The sequence below is a fragment of the Cupressus sempervirens genome, chromosome 6 (genome assembly GCF_028749045.1).
Source record: "Cupressus sempervirens isolate cs-2001-9-10 chromosome 6, ASM2874904v1, whole genome shotgun sequence".
In the NCBI taxonomy this organism is placed as follows: Eukaryota; Viridiplantae; Streptophyta; class Pinopsida; order Cupressales; family Cupressaceae; genus Cupressus; species Cupressus sempervirens.
In genome coordinates this window covers 275154277-275179750 of record NC_143123.1, presented here as the reverse complement: position 1 = coordinate 275179750, position 25474 = coordinate 275154277, and positions in this window count along the sequence as shown.

Below are 25474 nucleotides of genomic sequence, written 5' to 3'. Positions count from 1 at the left end.
AATGAATCATTGTGAAAGTTCATCATATGACTTGAGAGGAGGTGATAACTTTGTGAGCCATTCTATAGCTTGGCCCTTCAAGCTCCTAGGGAACAACCTCATAAGATAGGTATTTTTGTGCATAAAGTCCATGCTAAGAGTGTAGAAGTGTCTTAGATGATCATGAGGATCACCATTTCCATCATATTTTTCATATTTAGGAACTGCTATATCCTTAGGAAATTGGACAATGTAAAGACTTCTATCAAATGGAAGAGAACATATTGATTCTACAAAAGAGGTCTTAGGTTGTTCTTTGGAGACTTGTAATTATGCAAGTTAATTTTTGAGCTCTCACATTTCTTTTCTCAAAATTTTAGCTTTAGTGGGTTCTCATTTTTTAATGATTCTTTGCACATAAAAGTCATGGGGAGTTTCTATCCCTTAGCTATCATATATCAAAAATATTGGTCACCCTTTTTTTCTAAGGCTTTTAGCATCAGCCTTTGGGCAACCTAATCTTGTTGAAATCTCATAAGATCTTCACTAGTGATTTCATCATAAACCTCACTTTCATGATGTGACTATGAGTTTCTAGGTGGTGACATACATGCTCCTACATTTATTCTAGGAGATCTAGGTGGTGTGTTATTTCCATCATTGCCACCAAGAGGAATATTATCAAAAGGATTTCTCTAGTAACCACGTACATGTCTATTTTCAGCATTACATGTATGAGAATCTACTTCAATTTGATGATAGGATCTCTCCCTAGTGGCCATGTACATAACCTCTTATTGTCTTTCTTTTCCTTGTCACACTTGTTCTTCTAGGTGGTGTTTCCTCTCTTCATAATGCATGGTGAGTGACATGCTGTCTTCAGCCCTAGGAGTATCAAAGGGCATATTGAAAGGGTTCTCAAAGATATAGAGCAAATTTTGACAAGTTTTAGCCTCTTCTAACTTATTAGAGATAGGTTCCTCTATACAAGTTTGCCCATGAGGACACTCAATTGAAGTTACTAATTGTTCAAAGTTGAAAGGACGTTTTGCTTGACTGACTTGGAACCTAGTTGCAATTGACATGTAAGGATATTTATTCATCTAATAGGATGAGATAAAGTATTTTAGATTTGGAGCTTGTATGGTCAAGAATGACCACTTGTCAAAAATAAAATAAGTGATTGGCTAGTCTAGAGTGTTCAATAATTTATAGCACTAATGACTTGAGCCAAGAGGATGAGAAAGAATCTCGATAGGAAGTAACTAGAATGGTAAGGTAACCAAATTTTGACAAGTAATCATTAGTGAAATTTTGAGCTCACATTTGATAATATAGACATATATTTTCAACTTAGAACAATACCTAACACAAAGATTTTAGAATAGACTCGGGTAGGATGAAGTGACGATACCCCTAAATCAACTATGACACAATTCTGACTCTGTTTTAGAAGCAAGAGAAGATGAGAAATATTTCTTAGAAGACTAGGTGATACAAGACTTAAAAAAAATTATTCTACAATAGACTTTTCTACAAATGGGTGATACTTTTCATTCACGTGATAATTTTCCTTAACCAATACGATAGATTTGACAAGTAGCATGTGATAGAGTTCATAACAATGATGTGATACTTTGATAGGTGTGAAATATTGTATGATATTTCTAAGAAGGTTTTGAGATAAAGGGTGAGTGAAGTATGGAAAAATGTAGTTTAAAAATTGAAAATCCCATGTTTTAGTTTAGTTTCTTGAACTTTTTTAGACTAGAATGTAGTGTTGATAGTATAGGACTTCATTTTACAACACATAACACCATGGTTTGAAAATAGTAATAGAAATTTAGATGTCTCAAATAGTTGGACAAGGGACAAAGCAAGATTTCCAACACACGAAATTGGGATATCCAAAAGAAAAATTCCTATGAATGTTAATGAGATGCTTGATATTCAAGAATGTTTACACAGGTCTGTTCACAATTGAAGACACATGCCAAAAAATACTACCAAAGGTCATCATTTATTTCTCAACACCTTGACCCATGCTTGATGCCCCTTTTCCTGAAACCAAGTGGTTTCCCATGAGAGATATTAGATTTTTCATGGAGGTGCCAATAGCATAACCAAGCAGATGCAAATAGTGAGTGTAAAATCTTGGGGTGATCCAAGTAATCCACTAGGATTGATCCTTTCACCAAGACGTTGAGTTAAAAAATAAGGTAGTTTCTATCCTTTGGTGTTCATAAAGGGCTTATGTTCATAGTGCTCCCCTTTCTCCCAATATGGGACACCTTACCTTGTGGCAAGTAATAGGCCCCTTGGCCACAAGAGTACCTTAATAATTCTTACCTAGTATTTTCCTCATGGTTCCAATCCCACAAATACTCACACTAAGGGAAGAAAAGCACTATGTCTACCATGATTTTGTGTCCTTGATAGCCTTTAGTTTATAGTGGGTTAGAATAGTTGAGTTTTCTTACCCCCACTTGGGTCGTTCCTCTTGATCACTCAAGAGTAGGCCCTTGAAGGATTCTTGACTACACAAAATGGATCCTCTATTGGAAGTCAAAATTTATGATTCACCACAAGGTTGAAGAGAATATTCTCCTATTCTAATAATTTCCTCCAAACACACCAAGAAGATCAATTATCCAACTTACTTAAAAATTCTAAGGGTGGGTCAAGATTTTTGATTCACATCAAGAGTGAAGGGCATACTTTCCTACCACCAAAATATCCTAATTGCAAGTTTTAGGTGCCTACAAAAATGAACAACTAGTATGATGTCACACATGAAATATACAAAATAAAAGCATACTTGTTTGTTTGTTTTTATGCTTTTAGGAAGCCCTACAATCAAGAATTAGAATCCACTTAGCATTGAGTCTTTGACATGTGTTATTTTAAGGCAATTTCACAAGCATTTTAGAGCAACCCTACAAATAAAAATGTTAGTCCAACAAAGGGTTAGTCTAAAATAAGATAAAAACTTGCAATAAACCTCTATTAGAGAGTAATAAACCCAAGGAACCTAAAAAATAGAATTCCAAAGACTTGAAATTGACCAAATACCTCAAACAACAAAAATTTCTAGGTAGGGTGATACTTTTTTGCTGACAAAGTATCGTATGATACTTCTGCCTTGTGTGATATTTTCTAGTATACCCATGTGATAGAACTTACAGTCTTGGTGTGAAAACTTGTAAATAATCATGTGATACTTTAATAGGTAAAGTATCACATTGAATTACTGAGAAATATCATATGATACTGATAAAGTATCAGACAATAATTATGATTGAAGTGAAAAAAGTGCAAAGACAGCAAGCAAAAATGCAAGACAAAAAATGCAATAGAGAGGCAAAACTAAGATGTTTTTCCCCACAGTGGGCTCCAAAAAATGTACACTAAGAAAGTGCACTCCTCTAAACCCTTCTATCCAAGGTATACCATAGATTGGAATGATTGAAAGATGGATTAGAGCTCCCTATCCATGGAGTGCAAAGGTGTGTGCATAAACATAGAAAAGGGTTGTCAATTGAGCCTTAGAGTTGCAACCTTTTCTAGTAAACCATGCAAAGGAATATGTTAGAATATATAGTCCACTGATATAACTAAGGTTGGGGGGGGGGGGTGTGAATTAGTTATCCAACTAATATCATAATTATTAACCTTAAATAATCTTAACCATATGATTAATATAAACTAAAACCACAACAAGATACTCATACACAATAATACCAACTATGTTAACTAGGGAAACCCTTGTTTAGAGGGAAAAACCCAATGGGGATGGTACCCACAAGATGATGTACTAATATAAATATTCCTTGTTAGAGGATAGACCCTATTAGGACTTTGTTACAACATTTAGTACATATGAGTTTTTAGGAGACTTTGAATCCCTATTAGGAGTTGTGGAAGACAACTAGACCTGCCACCTAAACAACTTCAAGGGAAATTCTAATGAACCCACTATCCAAATGATCTCTATATTATTCCTTGCAAAATAATATAATTGGTACTGTACTATTCCTTACTCTTTCTCCACCCTATAAACTAGACCTCTCCTGTGATCTTGTAAGCATATCTCAAATCTCACATCTAATAATCCCTTGGATTGCTTATACACATTTAGTAAGAACTCTGGTTCTTTTCTCACTTTGCACTTCAACAACAATCTCAATGCACATAATACACTTTATAATCAAGGAATTTTTTTTCCTTTGTACCATATCTTCATAATAATTCCTTGAGTCGACCTTGAGGCTTTTCTAATTAATTATAATAAGATAATTAATTAATTACAATTACAATAGCATAGTTAACATACAGTCTATAAAAAACTTCATATATGCGATACTAAGGCTTGCACACTTGTTGCTGTCATTAGTTGACTATCCTCTATCACTTCCTAACTGTGCATCTCTTCGATACATCTTAGATGTAAGATAGCCAAAAAACATTAGGAAGTGCTTTCCCAATACTTTGTCTCTAAAATTCTCTTTGTAAATCAGATACATCTTTGACTTAGACTCTTCGCATTCAACCACGTCATCAGGAGACTATGTTGAATGTGGCCATAACTGTGCATCATTAGACAATCAAATCATTGTTTGTACCATCAAGATCTTTGTTTGTTGCTCAACTAGTCTTTACAGAAACCATGCTATGTTGACATTAATGACAAACATAGTCATGAAAGCAACATGTCAATATTGTCCAATGCTTAGGATATTCCCCCAAAATAGTATCATTAGCATTCATGCTAACAATCTCCCCCTTTGACATTGATGGCAACATATATGAGAAAACATCTAAGTTCCAAGAATACCAAACAATATTCTATTGCTTCTACTGACCAACATCAATTGTTCACATGCTAAAAAGAATCTCAAACACAATAGATGCACATAGGTGCATACTCCTTCTTCTTAGACATTAATTATTACTTCACACTAAAGAATTCATAATACATCAGATGCAGATTCCTGCTTCCTTACATGAATCTTTCTAAATCTCTCTAAAGAGATACCTTTCCCCCATAACTTAGGATTTCTTTACATACATGTTGAGATAATGGGTGTTGCACACATTGCATAATATTTTTATTTTTATTATGTAATGTTGCACCTAGATGGATGTACAACATGTAACATTGTGATAATATTTCATGTAATTATTTAATATTGGGGAAAAGAATTAAATTTCCAATATTAAATGTGGGGTCAGTGGGTTAGGTAGCACATTATTTTTCACATGGTTTATGTAATACCACTTGGTAGTTTTGTGGGACTTTCTACTATATAAGCAGCCATAAGGGTAGTTGTTGTGTAAGAAGAGAGAAAAAGAAGAAGGCAAAAAGCTAAGAGTCAAGCAGAAAAGGCTTGATAGGTTAACCAAGGGAGCATTTGTAAAGGTTGGAAGCATGGCATGGGATGTGTGGATTCATGCTTGTTCACATAGACTGCTTGGTTGTGGCTATGGCTTTAAAGACTTCTATGGTTGTATTGCAATGGTGTTTTTACCGAATAATACATGGTGATGGATGCTTTTGGATGCTGAGTTTTTCCCTCAATGAGGGCTTCCTAGGGTATATCTTGTGTCACATTTTGTGGGTATGTTTTCTATTCTCATGCATGTGGATTTTAATTCCATATTTATTTCAGATCTATTATGGGTTATGTGGAAATGGTTATATTCTTTATTGCAAGTTTTCTTACAAGTGGTATTAGAGCTATGGTTTTATTATTGTAACCCTAGATTGAATCCATGGGAATGCATGAGAGGATAAAAGAAAGGGCAAGATATATGAGTTTTTATTGTAGATCCGAGGGTTTTGGATTTGCTATTATGATGTGATATTGATAGATTTTGGGCATGTGAAATCGTTGAATAAAAGGGTTTTTTGGACGTTTCATTTAAATGAAGATTTGAGGGGAGCTTGTAGAAATGACCTCCTAGGTAAAAACAGACCTCACTATTGGATCTGGGTCAACATTTCCATAAATTTTGATACATAATATGCCCTAGTTTGGTCTTGTTTAGAGGAAATGAAAGAATTTTTTAGTTTTAGCCTATGATGGCCATCAAATTTAATCCCATTAGAATTTTTGACATGAAAAAATTTTCAGGAAAAATGGTAAAGAGAATGTCTTAGTAAAACAACCATAACTTTCTCTTAGGATATCAGAGTTTAGACTTCTTATAGGCGTTGGAAAGCTAATTCAGAGCACTACAACATGTTATAAGTTTGATTTTATAATTTGGAAATTTTTGCCATATTTTAAGAGACTAAAAATTAGATGTTGTTTATTTTGAGCACATATTAGGGCATAACTTGGGCATACAAAGTCAGATTTGGACTTCGAGTAGTCAATGAAAAGCTCTTGGAGAGCTCTACACATTGGTTCAAATTTGGTGTAGGTTTGGAATGGTTTATTTGGTGATATATTGATCTGAATAGTTTATGGTATGTATTGACTATGGTAGCATTATGAGTTTATTGTTGGTCTTAGAATGGTCTTGACATTCGAGTGTCAACACACTTAACCAATTCCACCATACATGCTAAGTACATTATGTATGCTGAGTGAGTTATAGTAGTTGCTGAGTTAGAATCTTAACAAGTGTCGAGCAAGTAATAGATGTCGAGTAGTATTTAGGTGCAAAGCAAGACATAGTGTAGTATGTGCCGAGTGATTCAGGAATATTCATGTGCCAAGAAACATAGAGTTTAACAAGTGTCGAGCAATATAGGAACATTTATGTGCTGAGTATTAGTAATATAGTATGTGCTCAATAACACAGAATCAACATATGAGTTTGTACTCTCACAAACTCAGATGTAAACCATTTTTTGAGATGACATAGAGAGACTTCAAAAAGGAAAAAGGATAAGGACAAATCATTTATATTCCCTATGTGATCTGCATGTAGCAATTAGAAAAATGGAGAAGGCATGCAACCAATAAGGAAAAATGCAAGGAATGGGTGGGAATTTGAGATTTGATATGGATCATAGATCCATACCTAACCCTAAGTCTTCACATTCTTTAAAAGGAGGTTGAAAACCCATTTCATATGTGGATGAGAATAGTGTATGGGGAGATTATAGCAAAATTTCAATGTGAAGAAGGAAATACTTAGTGAGAGGAGTAGCAATTACATATCTAGTTGATCAGAACTGAACAGGGGACACATATAGAGATCAGATTAAGTAAGGATCATAACTAAAAGAGTAGATCTAGTGCCTAAACCCAACAATTGAAGATTGCACTCTATCAGGTCAAATGTTCTAATACTCTCTTACCATTGTATTAGGTGATGAAAATATCATGTTGGTAGGTTAGCTTAATAGCTAGGTGGGAAAAACCTTTGGAGAAGGTGATGAAAATCCTATGTATTAGGTGGGTTTAACAACCTATTGTAAATCCTTTAATAGTGTGATACTTTATGTAAAGTGTTTGTAAATCCTCTAACTAGGTCATTATTGATATAGTGTAAAGCCTTTAACAAGGTAGGCCTTTCATAGGGCAGACCATCAAAAGTTGTTGAACATATTGTTGCAGTAATTTTTGTGGTTCTTGGAGGGTTTTTGGGTTACCAAATCTCTTGTGTCATGTGTTGAAACATGCTTTAATTTCATGTTTTCTTATATGTTTGCATGCATGTACTTTACCTTCAGTTATGTGTTAATCTAGGTTTAAAAGGATAAAAACTAGGTACTTCTGATTCACCCCCCCTCAGAAGTACTCTTCCCATTTGAACATTCCAACAATTGGTATCAGAGCACTGGTTCTCACAAGGAAAAGCATAACAACTTGGAGAAAAAGGTTAGAAGATGGAAGTCTTCAAACTTGGGAAGATTATTGACAATCAAGTGATTGATGTGCATCTCACTCTACACAAGGTAGAGGAAGCTAGAGAGGAAATAAGAAAATCCTTCAAAAGAAGAAAGGAGATAGCCATAGCTTAAAATGACATACACTACAAGGAGATTGATACCACACAAGTGTTTTCCAATGGAGATTTCAAGGAGTTTGATGCAGCAATATCAAAATTGATGGAGACAAATAGAGCACAAGCTGAAGAAATAAGATTACTCAAGCTTGAACAAGAATCACAAGCCATACTGTTTTGTGAAGTGACTGAACAAAAGAAAAGAGCTATTGAAGATAAGGCCATGATAGAAGATGACAAGAGGAATCTCACCAATAGAATGGAGGAGAAGACAATTGAGTTTGAAAAGATCTCAAACATGCAGCTAGACACCTTAAGCCAAATGATGAATGCTCATCATAAGCTAAACATGAAGGACATTGAGATCTCCACCTTGAAGATGTAGAATTAACAATCATAGAATGAATTGAAGAGAGAAAAGGAGATAGTAGAAAGCTACAACAAACCCAATGAGGCTATCAAGTACTTTGAACAATTATTGAAATCACCAAGGGCTAGTGATGATACTTCAGGACTTGGTTATACCAACACTGAACAAGGAGAATCATCCAAGACTGTAGCAAAAAGGACCAACAAAGGTATGAACACTAAACCCACTTGTCATTTCTGTAATAAAAAGGAGTACACTGCTAATGTTTATAGGAGTAGAAAGACCAATTAGGACACATCCAAAAATAAAGGTTATTGTCACAAGTGTAACATGCAAGGACACTCAACACAAGACTACAAAACCAAGACCATGAGGACACCAAGATTTGATGGTCACTTCTACAACTACAAAAAATATGGATAGAGCTTTTGAGTGCAGATCAAAGCCTATGCGGACACCTAATCAACCTGCAAGGAGAAACAACTATGCACACCACTACAATTGGGATTACAATACAAGGAAAAGTTGTTACTACTATCAAGAATATGGTCATGTTCCTCAGAACTGCATAAGAACACATTTCAAGGGAAATTACAGTAGGTGGTTAATCTAAACCACATATTTTAGTTTCTTGAAGACAGGACATGTTAGCAAGAATTGTCCAACAAAGGCCAAGGCACCCAAGTTAGAAGTCAACAAGGGTAAAGAAAAAATTGAAGTGGAACACATCAGGACAGAAATGAAAAAGACATGGCAAAGAAGAGATGGATCAAGTACATCCAATGGAGAGATCACTTCACCCAAGAGGTCAAGTGATCACACTTCATCCAACTAAGCAAAGGAAAATGTATGGGATTGATATACTAAGTCAAATCATACATCAGTTCCAAAAGAACAATGAAGTGCTACCAAGAAGAAATCTGCATGAGAAAAGATGTCAAGTTAAAAAAAAGAAAAAAAAATTGAAAATTTTTGTAGAAGACACCAACCCACCCTTGGATGCTGAATGAAACTCTAGAATATGCCGAGCTAGAAAGTCTAGTTGATGCTGAATGAGATATGTTAGTGGAAGTTGAGTAAATGAATTACAATGGGAGCTAAGTTATACTAAAACCTTTAAGTGCTGAGTATATAGCTATAAGTAACATGCAATAAATGCTAGGTTTTGAGCTTAATAAAGTTGAAAATCACTCATTTTCAAGCCATTCGAATATAGAGTGAAGAGGCAATCAAACAATGATTTAGCAACAATTTGCACCAATCTCAACAACAATTCAACTCAAACTCTTCAATTTAAAGTTATTTCATCAAGTGCCAAGCTATGCAGTATTTGAAAGTTTATTTAAATATTAAACCCTAGTTTGGTCAAAATGGCATCTGGGTCTAAAACCACAAAGGGAAAAGATGATCATGAGATTCAACTTGTTAGCAATGAAGTTAAATAGCTTGAGTTTAGGCTAATACCCAAAGTTGCCTATAAAAATGACCCATCTGGTGCTTTGTCAGTCATTCCAAACAAAGTAGTAATGGTCCAAGACATTAGGAAATGTTGTAACTATAAGATTGGAGCTATAGGTGACCTAGAAATTTTCAATGCCTTTGATAAGCTATGTGACAAGGTTATATTGAAGGACAAATTTCCAATTGTCAAGAAGAAGGGTTTAACTAAAGCCCTAGTTTTCCCCATTGTATTTAAGACTGAATGGATTCGTATAGTGTTGAGCCGAATTCATGATGGATCATTTTGGTTAGAAATAGCGCCAGTAAAGATCACAAAGAAAATTTTTCATAGGGTTACTAGATTCCTAACCCCAGATCAACCTAAGACCCTAAGAAGTGACAAAAAGGAGGCCATAGAGAAAAATACTAGTGCCAAATAGAACAATGGGGGAATGACCATTGATAGCATCACTGAACCCCTGCTTGATTTTTCCATCAGACTAATATCTCATAAATTCTATCAATCAAGTATATTGAACAATGTGCCATGCATAGCAGTAGATGTTGCATACAAACTTGTGAAGAAGGACCACACTTATGATCTAGCAGAGCTCATGCTACAACAAATCAATGAAAATTTGGGAGCCATAAAGAAATATAAAATATCTCAATGCAAATTTGGATTAGTGTTGGTTTGCATATTTTTTTATGTCATAAAATAATTTCCTTCAGTTGGAAAGGTAAGATGGGATCCTAACAAGACAATTGTCAAACAAGTCAATGAGTTTATTGAGCAAATGGGAGACAATTTTGATGCTCATATGACAAGTTACTTTGAGGACTTCAAGAAGTCCATGAAACAAAGGATGAGGATACTAGTATCATTGGTTGAGCAGCATGTAAATAAAATTTGTTTCTTGGTTGACATAGACTACACCTACATCCAAGTTGTGATACCTAGAGTAATATGGTTTAGGCCACTTGGATATGAGCTTGATGTAGACCAAGCTTTAGTTGCAATCATTGCTTTACTTGTAGAAGAGATTGACAAGGATGCTCCTCATTTTGGCACTTATGATATTGTCAAATCTAGGGTGATAACAGATTTGAAGACAACCTCTATAGTGAAGAAGAAAGATAAAATGGTAAGAAAAATAAAGAAGACATTTGGGGTAAGCATTGAAGGTAAAGTAGGTGAAGAAGAAGTAGAAGGTGACAATGAGGAAGAAGGTGAACAAAGGCAAGAGCCAGAAGAGTTGACACAGGGCCTAAGAGAGGACAATGAAGAAGGTGCTAAAGAAGAAGAAGCCAAGGAAGCACCCACTAAAGCCAAACCCACCAAAAGAAAAGCCAAAACTTAGCCTACATCCCAAGCCAATGCAAAGAAGGGGACAAAGCCCATTGTAGTCAAAGCAAAGAAGCCTACTACAAGGGCTACCACCAGGGCTACAACTCAAAAGGAAAAAGATGAAGCCAAAGAGAAGAAGAAAGCCACAAAGAAAACTAGTGAAGAACCAAGGAGGAAGGAAATATGTTGCCCAACTAGACTCAGATGAAGAAAGAACAGAGTTAGATGATATTGGCTAGTTTAAAGTGGTAAGTCATCCCACAAAGTCTATCATCGACAAGTTATGTGTAAATATTAGAAAAGAAAACTTGAATGGTTTAAAGATTATAGAATTTAATAAGCTCAATAAATAAGAGAAAAATAAAATAGAGGAATCAGTGTATGCAATGATGGCCAAATACAAATACACACCTCTAGATTTAGATAGTACAATGCCTAAGGAGCTATACAAGATAGTTGCAGATAAGTGGCATTTTTGTTTGCAAATGGAAAAGGAGATAAGAGAATCAACCCTAGCTAGAATACTACCAGACCTAACTAAAGGTCAAATAGCTAAGGCAAATAAAAGGCATAATAGAAAATTTTCTCTTAAAAATAGAGCATTTTGCATCCTCCAAAATAAGATAGAGGATGTTATAAATAAATCCACAAAATTGTGGAAGTCAATATACAAGTCAATTGATGATGTATTTGATGAGGAATATAAGGTTAAGGCCAGCTCAAAGAGAAGAGAAGAAAAATAAATAAGAAAGAAAGAGGAGAAGAGAAGTGAGGAAGAGAAGAAAAGTGAAGAGGAGAAGAGAAGTGAGGAAGGTACAGTAGAAGAGGAAGAAGAAGAGAATACAGCTAAAGGAGAGGAAAAGGCATTAGATGAATAGGAAGAACAAAGTGTCCAAGACACACAAATGCCACCTCCTAGCCCTCCTCATGCCACTATCACACCTACAGAGATCATAAAAATAAAGGATGGTATTGACACTTCATGTCAAAATATCAATCCTTTAACTGTAGAGGATCTCTCAAAGATCCTTCACCAATGCACTCTATAGGCACAATTGTGTACAAGTCCTATATTAATGAGTGTAGATGAACTACAAAGTGCAGTAGAATCACCTCAAAGAGTAAAGGTGAAGCCAAAAGAATAACCTTTTACATACACTACTACTAAACTCCTACTACTTCCACCACCATCTCCTCCAAAAGCAATAAGTGATGCACTTTAGATGCCAAGTGCAGCAACAAAGAAAGATACAAGAAAATAAGAATATTTAATAGGTTCACCCCCAACAATTGTTAGTGATAAAGGGAAATTAGAAGAAAAGAAGGAGGAAACAAGAGATAAGGAGCAAGATGCAATATAGACATTGGTTGAATTACCAAAAATTGGTACTCCCACTTAGACTCTTTAGAAGCCAAGCACTGATATGATATCAATGCAAGTTCAAACACCAAGCTCAAGCTCTAGAAAGGTAGCCAAGATACTTCACTATTGAGATCCTAAACTTGATGAAGAGATCATCATTCCCTCCTATGAATACCCTCACCATAGAAAAGATAAATGAAATACAAGGTGCACTGGATAAGAGAAAGAGACAAGAAGTATTGAGAAGAGAATACAAGTATAGGCAAACATTGAATGAGATAAAGGACATCTTCATGGATGCCTTCAGCTTGCAATCACCAAATGAAACAAGGCCTATAATAGAACAACTGTCAAATATAATAGATCAGGTGACTAATGAAGACCATGATACAAATGTAAAATTAATGGAATGGTTAGAAAGAAAATTCTAGGGAAAAGTAAATGAGAAAATATCAAATGATATAGCATTAGCACAAGTTGAATTGGCTAAGAAACTAGAAAGAGTGAAAATTGTACTTGGGAACATTTTCTCATTGTACACCAAACCGTGTGATTTTTCCAACTTCACACAAGAGACTAGCTAAAGAATAATGAACTTGGAAAGAAATCTCAAGATTTCTAGCATGCAAGTTCCAAAAAATCTAGCTTAGAGCAAGAAGCATTTTACATAGATGCTTCATACACAAAGGGAATTAGCTATATTAACAATAGAGGAGCCAAACATAAACCCAAAATTGATGCAAATCCAGTCCCTCATAACCCTACACTTAGAGGTCCTCCAAAAGGAGCAAGCATATGTAGAAATAGTCCTAAAGAAAGATCCAAATCTTTCTACCCTGGATGGAATTGTACACCTTGCTGTAGAGACTACCATCTAGCACAAGTCACTGGACATTGCATTGGAAAATTGGGATGTAGCTCTAAAGATACTCCTAGAGGTAAATAGTACATTTTTGGCTAAGTATGGTATTACTCCTTAGAAACCTTTGACATTAGTGTCAAAAAGGGGGAGATATATACATTAGGGAGAGATATGTATATATGGGGAGATATATGAATATACATGGAGGATACCAAATTTTGATAATTTTGATTACATTCTTTTATTCATTTTGAGAATAAAGTCGAAAGTTTGTAGGTGGTCAAAAAGGGACAAGAAATAAGATAAAGTGAGGTGGAAATGCAAAATTTTGACAAGCATGTGGAAAGCAGATTTGAAATAGGGAATTCATACAGATTAGATACAATAAATATGCATAGGGAATAGGAACAGGACAAAGAACAGAGAGAATTAGGCACATCAACACAGAATTTCAAGTTTCAAGAATGGACTAGCCATAATCAACTCAAGGGGAGTCATAAGGTATATTGTTGCTCACAAAAATTTTGAACAATTTTTGAAATTTTTCATGTATGCTGAACAAGAGTAAAGATTGTACTCAATCAGATTAGTTCATTAATGCATAGTTAAGTGTTTTTGACACTCATATCAAAGGGGGAGATTGTTGATCTTAGAATGGTCTTAACATTCAAGTGTCAACACACTTAACCAATTCTACCATTATGTTGAGTACACTATGTATGCCGAGTGAGTTACAATAGTTGTTGAGTCAGAATCTTAACATGTGCCAAGCAAGTAATAGATGTCGAGCAGTATTCAGGTGCCGAGCAAGACATAGCATAGTATGTGCTGAGTGATTCAAGAATATTCATGTGTCGAGAAATAAAAAGTGTAACAGGTGTTGAGAAATACAAGAACATTTATGTGTCGAGCATCAGTAATATAGTATGTGCCGAGTAACATAGAATCAACATATGAGTTTGTACTCTCACAAAATTAGATGTAAACCATTTTTGGAGATGACGTAGAGAGAATTTAAAAAGGAAAAAGGATAAGGATGAATCATTTACATTCCCTACGTGATCTACATGTAGCCAATTAGAAAAATAGAGAAGGTATGCAACCAATAAGGAAAAATGCAAGGAATGAGTAGGAATTTGAGATTCAATATGGATCCTAGGTCCATACCTAACCCTAAGTCTTCACATTCTTTAAAAGGAGGTCAAAAACCCATTGTATATGTGGATGAGAATAATGTATGGGGAGATTATAGAAAAAAAATGGTGTGAAGAAGGAAAGACTTAGTGAAAAGGGTAGCAATTACATATCTAGTTGATTAGAACTAAACAGGGGACACATACAGAGATCAGATGAAGCAAGGATCAAAACTAAAAGAGTAGATCTAGTGCCTAAACCCAGCAATTGAAGATTTCACTCTATCAAGTCAAATATTCTAATACTCTCTTACCATTGTATTGGGTGATGAAAATCCTATGTTGGTAAGTTAGCTTAATAGCTAGGTGGGAAAAACCTTTGGAGAAGGTGATGAAAATCCTATGTATTAGGTGGGTTTAACAACCTATTGTAAATCCTTTAATAGGGTGACACTTCATGTAAAGTGTTTGTAAATCCTCTAACCAAGTCACTGTTGATACAGTGTAAAGCCTTTAATAGGGCAGTTCACAAAGTAGACCATCAGAAGTGGTTGAACATATTGTTGTAGTAATTTTTGTGGGTGTCATCCATACCCCAGTTTTACCTTCTTATTCCTAGAGGGTTTCTAGGTTACCAAATCTCTTGTGTCATATGTTGATGCATGCTATCATTTCATGTTTTCTGATATGTTTACATGCATGTACTTTACCTTTAGTTATGTGTTAATCAGAGTTTAAAAGGATAAAAACTAGGTACTTCTGATTCACCCCGCGCCCCCCCCCTTAGAAGTACTCTTCCCATTTGAACATTCCAACATTTATGACATTGTATATTTTTGAGATTTGGATTTGATGTCATTGTATATTTAGTTCATATTTCAAATTGGTCTCATAATGATATGGTTATTAGTATTTAGTTTGGATATATATGATAAATTGTTGGGTCTACAAGTTGTGCAGTGTTGTAAATGGTCTATACTTACAGGTTGCATTTATAGCTTGGTTATGGATTGTCTTTGCCCATTGATCTTTCATTATTGATGCATATTTAGATTAGTGGCTTGGATTTGGGTTGTCTATGCCCTAAGTCACATGATTTTTAAATTTTTATTCATGTAGAAGGGATGAGATGTTGTTATTAGGTATAGTCATGGTGGAGGATTGTGGTTGAATATTTTATGCTGATAGGTTGGACACATTTAGAGTTAGATTCTTAGTTTATGTATGTGATTATGGTGCCATGGATTTTTGCATAACATGATTGGATATACAAGTACATCCTTAATGTTCATTGGCTTGGATTCCTAATTTGGTTATGGTGGTATATCTTCTTGGTTGAGGATCATGGTTATTTGGTTTCTTTTGAGGAGCTCACGATGTGCACTTTCAGTTCTTTGATGGTTTGATGCCTTGGTTGATTCTCATGGTTAGAGGATGGTTTTTCATCATGATGTCATGGATAGCTTGGATATATAGTTTAGTGGGAGCTTGTGACAATGATGAGATGATAGTGCATGATTAGTTCTTAGTTTGGTTTCTATCTTCTTGGTTTGGAGATCTTGGTTTCACTTGGTATTGAAACTTTGGTTGTTTGAGTGTAGATATGGAGGATATTCATGTAGGAGATGGATTTTATGATGCCATGGGTGACTTGGTACCATAGATGAGTGGGAGTTATTAGCATTGATATATTTATTGAGTGTTTACAGATGTTGGAGATTTGTCTTAGATATTGTTACAATAGAAGCATCTTTGACATTTGCATGGTCCACTTGTTATCTTCATGGTATGTGAAGGTGGTTAGATCTTGAGGACTCATGGGACTCTTGGTTATCTTCATGGTGTGTGGAGATGGTTCTTCATGTTATGTGGAGATGATTTTATTCATGGTGTGTGGATATGGTTGCATCTCGAGGACTAATGGGGTTCTTGGAAAAGGTGTGGTTTATGCTTTCATTTGATATGTTATCCTTGGTGTGAGGATAGTTTTATTATTATGTCATGGTATAATATTGATATGCATTTAGAGTTATGACATGTTATAGTATGTTCATATGGAGCATGTTTTCTCTTTGGTTGAGATGGTTTAGATCATGTTGTCATGTTTATGTTCTTGAGGCCATGGTTGGAACTTAGACATTGATTTTGGTTTAGTTTCTTAGTATTGAGTACATTGATCATAAGTTGGATACTTCATGATATTGCTATGTTGCATTTGGAGTTGACATGGATTGATTGGTTATAGGTGCTCATGAATACTTAGAGATGGTGGTGATGTTAATTTCTCTTAGATTAGAGAAGTATTTGTTGGGATGGTTGATAGTTTTAGAAAGAAGTCTGAGGGGCATTCACCTGATATGGACTTGAGAGGAGATTGTTCTTAGATGAGTCTTGGTTGGAGACTTGGATATCTTGATGAGCATTCTCATTCCCTACTCTTTGTGTACTTAGTAGTTTACTAATTGAGAGGTATAGCCCATAATTTTTCTCAAGTGCATTATATTTATGCTCTTCTTTCATGGATATGGATCTTGAGCTATGGTACATGAGTTAGTTCTAAAGGGTTCATTCGAGAGATGATTTGGCATTGGTTATCTCTATTTGTATATGTTGTTATGTTGGTTCAGTTCTTGAGATGGTTTTATATTGGGCATATTCCTTGAATTAGGAATGGTTTATGAGTTTGATCTTCTTGTGAGAGGCTTACATCTATGATTAATCATATTGTATGGTTTGGGTGTTGTTGAGGCTTCTTGTTGGAGTTTTATGAAGGAGATCATACTTACACAGTTTACATCTAGAGGTGTGTGTAGAAGGACATGATATAGTTTATTATTTGCATCATTTCTCTTTGGTCATGGTTATCTTCTTGGATGTTTGATTTCACTTACGTTGGATTTGAGATTGGTTATAGATTGTGATCACTAGTTTGTGCTCATGTATGTCATGTGAGAGATGACATGGTTATTCCTTTATCTCTTTGCTCTATCAGTTGTGGAGAACCTGGGAGACTATTGGAGGCTTGTTATGAGAGTTGTTCTTGCAAGTTATTGATTTATGTGTTATGGATTTCCTTGAGACTACATGGATTCACTTCTTTGAGATGTTGTGAGTGGATTGGTTATAGATTTGATATTATCTTTTGCAGTAGGAGCTTCTTGGTATATATGTGGTAGGTATTGCTTTCAAGGCTTGTGATTGCAGGTTATAGATTGGATATATTGATGATATGCGATTCACTTGGTATACCTTTGGAGGTATGGATAGTTGGATGGATTTGGCACTTGTTGTGGGTTCTATTTTAGCTATGGATATTTTGACAACTATAGATACATGTGATTGATTACCTTTGGATCAAGTTTTTTGTGCTTGGCATTTTAGTTGGTATAGGATTTTATGATCTTCTAATGCAATAGGTTGGGTGGCTTTCTCTTTAGATGGCTTATATGTATGTCCAGTGGTAGTGGCATAATAAGAGGTGGCTTTATTCATTTTTGAGATGTTGGATACTTTGATTTTGTTGTAGGTACCAAGGTGGAGCACTTGGTTTACTTTGATCCATGATGGTGGATGTGCTAGGAGGGATTATTCCTTTGTTCATTTATGTGGCTACAGATTGATCCTATACAATGTATACAAGAAGTGGGAGATTCTTGAGATAATGGGTGTTGCACACATTGCATAATATTGCTATATTTTATTATTTTATTTTATTATGTAATGTTGCACCTAGATGGATGTGCAACATGTAAAGATTCCCATGGGATATACTTGATGAGTTGTATTGTAACATTGTGATAATATTTCATGTAATTATTTAATATTGGGGAAAATATTTAAATTTCCAATATTAAATGTGGGGTTAGTGGGTTAGGTAGCACATGGTTTATGCAATACCACTTGGTAGTTTTGTAGGACTTGCTACTATATAAGTAGCCATAAGGGTAGTTGTTGTGTAAGAAGAGAGAGAAAGAAGAAGGAAAAAAGGCAAGAGTCAAGCAGAAAAAGGCTTGACAAGATAGCCAAGAGAGCATTTGTGAAGTTTGGAAGCATGACATGGGACATGTGGATTCATGCTTATTCACATAGATCTCGGTTGTGGCTATGGCTTTGAAGTCTTCTATGGTTGTATTGCAATGGTATTTTTACTAAATAAGACATGATGATGGATGCTTTTGAAGGCTTGGTTTTTCCCTTAATGAGGGTTTCCTAGGGTATATCTTGTGTCACATTTTGTGGGTATGTTGTCTATTCTCTTGCATATGGATTTTAATTCCATATTTATTTCAGATCTATTATGGGTTATGTGGAAATAGTTATATTCTTTATTGCAAGTTTCCTTACAATACATACTCTTCCCCATGCCTTAGGAGATGTTTTTCATGCATATTCTCTCCCATTGACATCAATGTCAAAGACTTCAATCTCTATGCTACATAAAATCTTCAATCAGCTCGAGTGTCCAAAGAGACTATTCAATACCAAATACCAAGAGTCCTTAATGACTTTGTCCATCACAAATACTCCCCCATATGGGAAGCATTAGCATTCAATCCAGTCAAACACTAGTGCTCTATACCACTAGACTGATGCACTCTTTGCATCATCTATTCAGAAGTAGGCTGGGGCATAACCCCAAGCATACCTCTCAAGTACTCAAATGTATCTTTAGGAAAAGGCTTCATAAAGATATCTACAATTTGATCTTTAGTACTTAAATACTCCAATCTGATATGCTTTTCCACTACTTTCTCTCTTAGGACATGATACTTAATAGATATATGCTTAGTCTTAGAATGCAATATAGGATTCTTAGACATACTCACTATACTTATGTTATCATACTAAATAATAATAGGTTCTTCAATCTCAATTCTGATATCCTTGAACATTTGCTGCATCCACATAATTGATTATAGTTATTTGCTACTACAACATACCCTACCTTAGCTATACTCTACGAGATAGAATCTTGCTTCTTGCTTAACTAAGAAACCAATCTTCCTCCAAGAAAGAATGTTCCATCACTGGTGCTCTTTCTATCATCCATATTGTTAGAGTAAATAATTATTTATTCTTTTACTTAAGCTTACTTAGGTTAATGCATTCATTTATTAGTTATAGTCTAAGATTTTTTGATAATACGAGAGTTTGTTCCTATCTAAGTCATACTTATCCTCTCACCTTGATCAAGGATATTCCACATTTTGTGGATGTATGCTTAGTTGTCGACCTTATCTTCTAGCATCTTCCAGCTTGTTCTACAAGCTTCCTTAAGGCCTTTATATTTGGGCCCTCATTGTAACTCATAACTCATTTTCAAGGCACATTGTATAATAATAATTTTTTTTTTGTTTGGAATATCTTCTCTCTCAATCCATTTAGTTTTTCCAAGCTCCACCTCTTCCTTCTTTGGTTTCCCTTTGACAGGTTATTTGCATGTAGGTGATCTTGGTGAGCTATGAAGTTAGCTTTCATCAACTTCTACACATACTGCCTATCCAATCCACATCAATATATGCACATAGAGTGAAATCACTTGATCTTTCATACCAAATTCCATAATTAGATGTCCCTTCAAATATTTGAATATTCTCTTTACTACTACAAAATGAGATTTCTTAGGATCAACTTGAAATCTAACTACAATTCCAATTGCATTTTCTATATTTGGTTTGGTATTAGTTAGATATTGTAAACCTCCGATCATGGATCTATACTTCTTCTACTCTATTATAGGTGTCTCATCTTTGTTGAATAACTTGTGACCAGTTATCATGGGTGTACCAACAGGTTTGCAACTTTCCAAACCAAACCTTTTCAACAAATATTTTAGATACTTAGCTTGTGAAATGAGTATACCATCATTATTCTACACAATCTACAATTGTAGGAAAAATTTCATTTCTCCTATCATGGTCATTTCAAATTCATTCTTCATCTCTTCAGCAAATTTATCACTAGCTTTATCATTACCTCCAAAAAAGATGTCATCAACAAAAATCATAAAATACGTTTCACCATAGAATCTTCTTGTTCTAGAAGAACCACTCAAATTTGTGTGAAATATCTCCAACTTCTCTATGGTAGTGAAATTCTTGCTAGGGAATGATACTTTCTTCTACTTAGCCAAAATACATTCCTTACACAAAACATTAGTAGGCTTAAAAATCTTAGGCAAGTCTTTGACTACAAAAGTGTTGCTAACCTTCACAATATCATCAAAGTTTATGTGACAAAATTTTCTATGTGATAAATTTAGCTAGCAAACATGTCATTTTAGTAGGATTCAACTAAAATACATTAACTATGGATCTAGTGCCAATTTGAATCATCTTACCATCTCTATATTTGATAATGCAGGTCTTCTCAGTAAACCATAATTGATAACCCTTTTCCACCAACTAAACAACACTCAACAAGTTATGTTTCAATCTATCAATAAAATATACTTCATCAGTGTTAGTTTTAGTATCAAGAGTAATGGATCCAATTCTTGTTATATGATAGGATGCATTGCTGCCAACTCTAACAATACCTCCATCATGATTCTTGAACTTAACAGACTTATTCATATCACTAGTCATGTGATGTGAACAACCATTGTCAATTATCCAATTAGATTTCTTTTACACTTGGGTAACTAGAGCTCTTTCTTCTCTCATTTCTCTATCAAGATCATCTTCCTTGATAGCCAGAAATCCTAATTAATCATCACCTTCACTTTGACCTTTCTCATCAGATTCTTCATCTTCATTACCATACAAACAATTTCTCTCTCTCTCTCTCTCTCTCTCTCTCTCTCTCTCTCTCTCTCTCTCTCTCTCTCTCTCTCTCTCTCCTAGGGTTAAACTTTCCTTTATAATTTTTCTCTCTTTTAGGATATTTAGATGCATACTAATCAAATTCATTACAAGTCAAACATTTATAGATTTTCTTACCATCTTTTTCTCTTCTCACTAGAAGGGCTATTCCTTCCTCAATCTTCTTTTCTTCATCAACTCTACTGCTACCAACAAAATCTTCATGAGTGCTTGCACTCTTTGTCAAATTAGCTCAAATGTTCAGGTCACTGAAAGCCATTTTGACTCTTGCAAGTTCTCTAGATCATCTTAGATCTTCTTTTGCTTATTCTAATCTTCCAAGAAATGTTTCCTTTGTGAAATCCTTAGTGCAGGGCAATACCAGCTTAATCATTTGAGCTATCGGCTTGAATGGTTGTGTCAAAATTTTCAAGATCTTCCATATGACTTCATCATCTTCCTTAGTTCCACCATGAGACCAAATTCCTACAACTATTTTTGATATTATGTCAATATAGCTTCTTATAGATTCATATTCCATCATTCTAGCATCTTAAAATACACATATCCAATTCTATAATCTCATTCTCTTTGCATGATCATCACGTTCAAAAGTAGATTCTAAAGCTTTCCAAATTTCATGAGAAATTAAAAGTGACTTTACTTGACTGTATTCATTCTCTAGAAGAGCTATTGGTAGAGCTTCTATTTCTCTCATGTTACACATGAATAGATCTCTCTCTTCTTTACCACATCCTTCAAGCTTTTCTTCTTCAATGATTCTCTTCTAACTCTTTGTCAAGTTCCAACATGCTAGACCAATGCACAATAGACAAGTCTTCATCTTCTCCTTCCAACTATCATAATTAGGCCCATCAAATCTAAGACTATCCTTTTTGAAAAGATTCACCATCAACCTCCCAAAATTGCTATGTTTATCCTTCAAGGACCTAATGCTCTAATACTAATTGTTAGAATATATAGTCCCCTAATATAATTGAGAGAAGGGGGGTGTGAATCAATTATCCGAGTAACATCACAATTATCAACCTTAAATAATCTTAACCATGTGAGTAATATAAACTAAAACCACAACAAGATACTCATACACAATAACACTAGATATGTTAACTAGGGAAGCCCTTGATTAGAGGGAAGACCCTAATGGGGAAGGTACCCACATGATAATGTACTAGTATAAATATTCCTTGTTAGTACATATGAGTCCCTATTAGGAAGCTTTGAATCCTTGTTAGTAGATTCCAACCCTATTAGGAGTTGTGGAAGACAACTAGACCCACTACCCAAATAGCTTCAAGGGAAAGCCCAATGAACCCACTATCCAAATGATCTTTGTATTATTCCTTGCAAAATAATAGGATTGGTACTATATTGTTCCTTCCTCTTTCTTTGTCATGTCAACTAGACCTATGCTCCTTTTGATCTTATAACCAAATCTCAAATCTCACATCTAATAATCCCTTGGATCACTTATACATATTCAGTAAGCACTTTGCTTCTTTTTGTACTTTGCACTTCAAAAATGATCTCAATGTACATCATACACTTTACAATCAAGGACAACATCTTTGCTTTATACCATATCTTCGTAATAATTCCTTGAGTCAGCCCTGAGGCTTTCTTAATTAATTATAATAAGATAATTAATGAATTACAATTGCAATAACACTATCGGCTCACAGTCTATAAAATCTTCATAGGTGTGATACTAATGCTTGTGCACTTATTGATGTCATCAACTGACTATCCTTTATTACTGCCTGACTATGCATCTCTTCATTAAATCTCAGATGTAAGATAGCCAACAAACATCAAGAACTACTTTCCCAATACTCTATCTCTAAACTGCTCTTTGTAATTGAAGTACATATTTCGTACATCTTCGATTTAGACTCTGCATACTTAATCATGTTATAGGACACTATGCTAAACAAGTCCATAACTTTGCATCACCAGACAATCAATTCATTATCTATATCATCAAGATCTCTATCTACTACTCAACCAATCTTTATAGAAACCATGCTATGTTGACATCAATAAAAAACACAATCATGAATGCAACATTTTAGTACTCTAAAATGCTCAGGATACTCCCCAAAAGTTATATCATCAACATTCATGCTAATAGAAGATTATTTAGACAAGAGTAAGAGGTGCTAATGTCAAAGATCTCCCAAACATACAATGCAAGAAATGAACTATGCTAGAATGGAATGCAAGAATATAACTAAACTAAGCAAAATGAGAGTATTACAACCATTTTAATTAAGCTAGGTGATTTAAGCTAATGCAAAAGGAAAGATAAACTATTGAAAATGAACCTAGAATAATATGCAAATGAAAAGAATGATACAAGAAGCAAGAAGTTATCCATAAGTGCTCCGAGAAAAACCTGTCAAGAAACCTGCAACATAATAATAGCTCAAATTTGAGATCCTTAGATGAGGAGAGAGTTCTTCCTTTTAAATATGTACGAATGATTGAGATCAAGATCAAGACATGGATGATCAAGGATGGGAGTTTACATTTGACATGATCCATGTGCAAGATCAAATCAACCAATGAAAGAGAGTTGAGTTTTCATGTGAGAAAATGTCTTTTCTTTTAATTTGTAAAATGGGAAAAAGACTTTATGCTTGTTAAAAGAATGGGGTCTTTTATTTAATTAAAAGAGGATATGTTTAAAAATCAAATGTGAAATTTGGATATTATAGTCAAACCATAGGTTAAAATAAAATAAATTGATTTTTAGAAATTTGGCCTAGGCAAATGATTAAATAATTTAGCGAAAATGTTGAGAAGGGGGCTAATAGTCTAGATGGCCATTTTTAGGTGATTACACTAAAATGGTTGGAATCTCCTAACAAGGATTCAAAGTCTCCTAGAAGGGACCGATATGCACTAAATGTATTACATTGTCTCCTAATAAAATCCATCCTATTACAAGGAATATTTATATTAGTACATCATTTTGTGGGTACCATTCCCACCAGGGTTTTCACTCTAATCAAGGATTTCCCTAGTTAACATATCTAGTGTTATTTTCTATTTGTATCTTCTTATGGTTATTGATTATATTGTTTACATGTTTAAGATTTAATAAGGTTGATAAAATTTATGTTGATCTAATAACTAATTCACCCCCCAACCCCCCCACCTCAATTATCTTGGTAGACTTTACTTTCTACAATTGGTTCTAGAGTATTAGGTCCTTGAACGAAAATCTTAACAACTTAAGGAGATCAATTGTAGGTCATTTTTGAAAAGAAATTCCTAAGTTTGATGGAGTTAACTATGAAAGATGGAAAGAGAAGATATAGACACATCTTCTATGAATGGGTCCAAGACATTAACTAATGACAAAGAATGGAAAGAAGATTGTGGAAGAAAGAAAACTTGAAGAATGCAGTGAAGTTGAAAGAGATCTATTTATGTCTAACATGCTTTCTAGACAAGCACTTTTGTTAGCTCTTCCTAAAAATGATTATAGTTAGGTAAAATCCTTAGGTTTATCTCATGAAATTTATAAAGCTATAGAATATGCTTTGGAAGGTGATAAGCATGCTAAGAGAATTAGATTAAAAAATTGGATATGTTTATTTCAAGAGGCTAAAATGATGGAAGATGAATCTATAAGAAGTAATGTTGGTAGAATATCATAAATTATTATAGGAATTAAGTCTTGTAATGAATCTAAAGATGAAGATGAGATTAGATGGTAGATCTTGAAAACCTTGAAACCACCATTCAAGAAGACATCATAGATGATTGAGCAAGTGATACCTTGTATTGATAAATATACTGAAGAGACTCTTCTTGGAAGATTGGAAGCAACATAAAAGAACTTGAAACAAGCTAAACATTTTTGTAGAGTGGAAACTACTTTTAGTGCATTAAGTGTTTGCCCTTCCTTGTCAAGAAGTGTAAGCACCAATGAAGATTATGCTAGTAGCAGTAGATCTAGATTTGAAGAAAATAGAAACATTGAAGAAGGAATTGCCCTACTTATGAAAAGAGAACCAACTGGTATGAATTTTGTTTGTTTGTTAGACATGTAAAGAATTTAGTCATTTTTCATCAAAATGTCTAAGAGTAAAGAAAAATAGGAAACCTTACAAATTGAGAATGCCTAAGGATTGTATTTTTATGATGAGAAACTCTATGCAAGATTAGAAGAATTCTCAAATGAT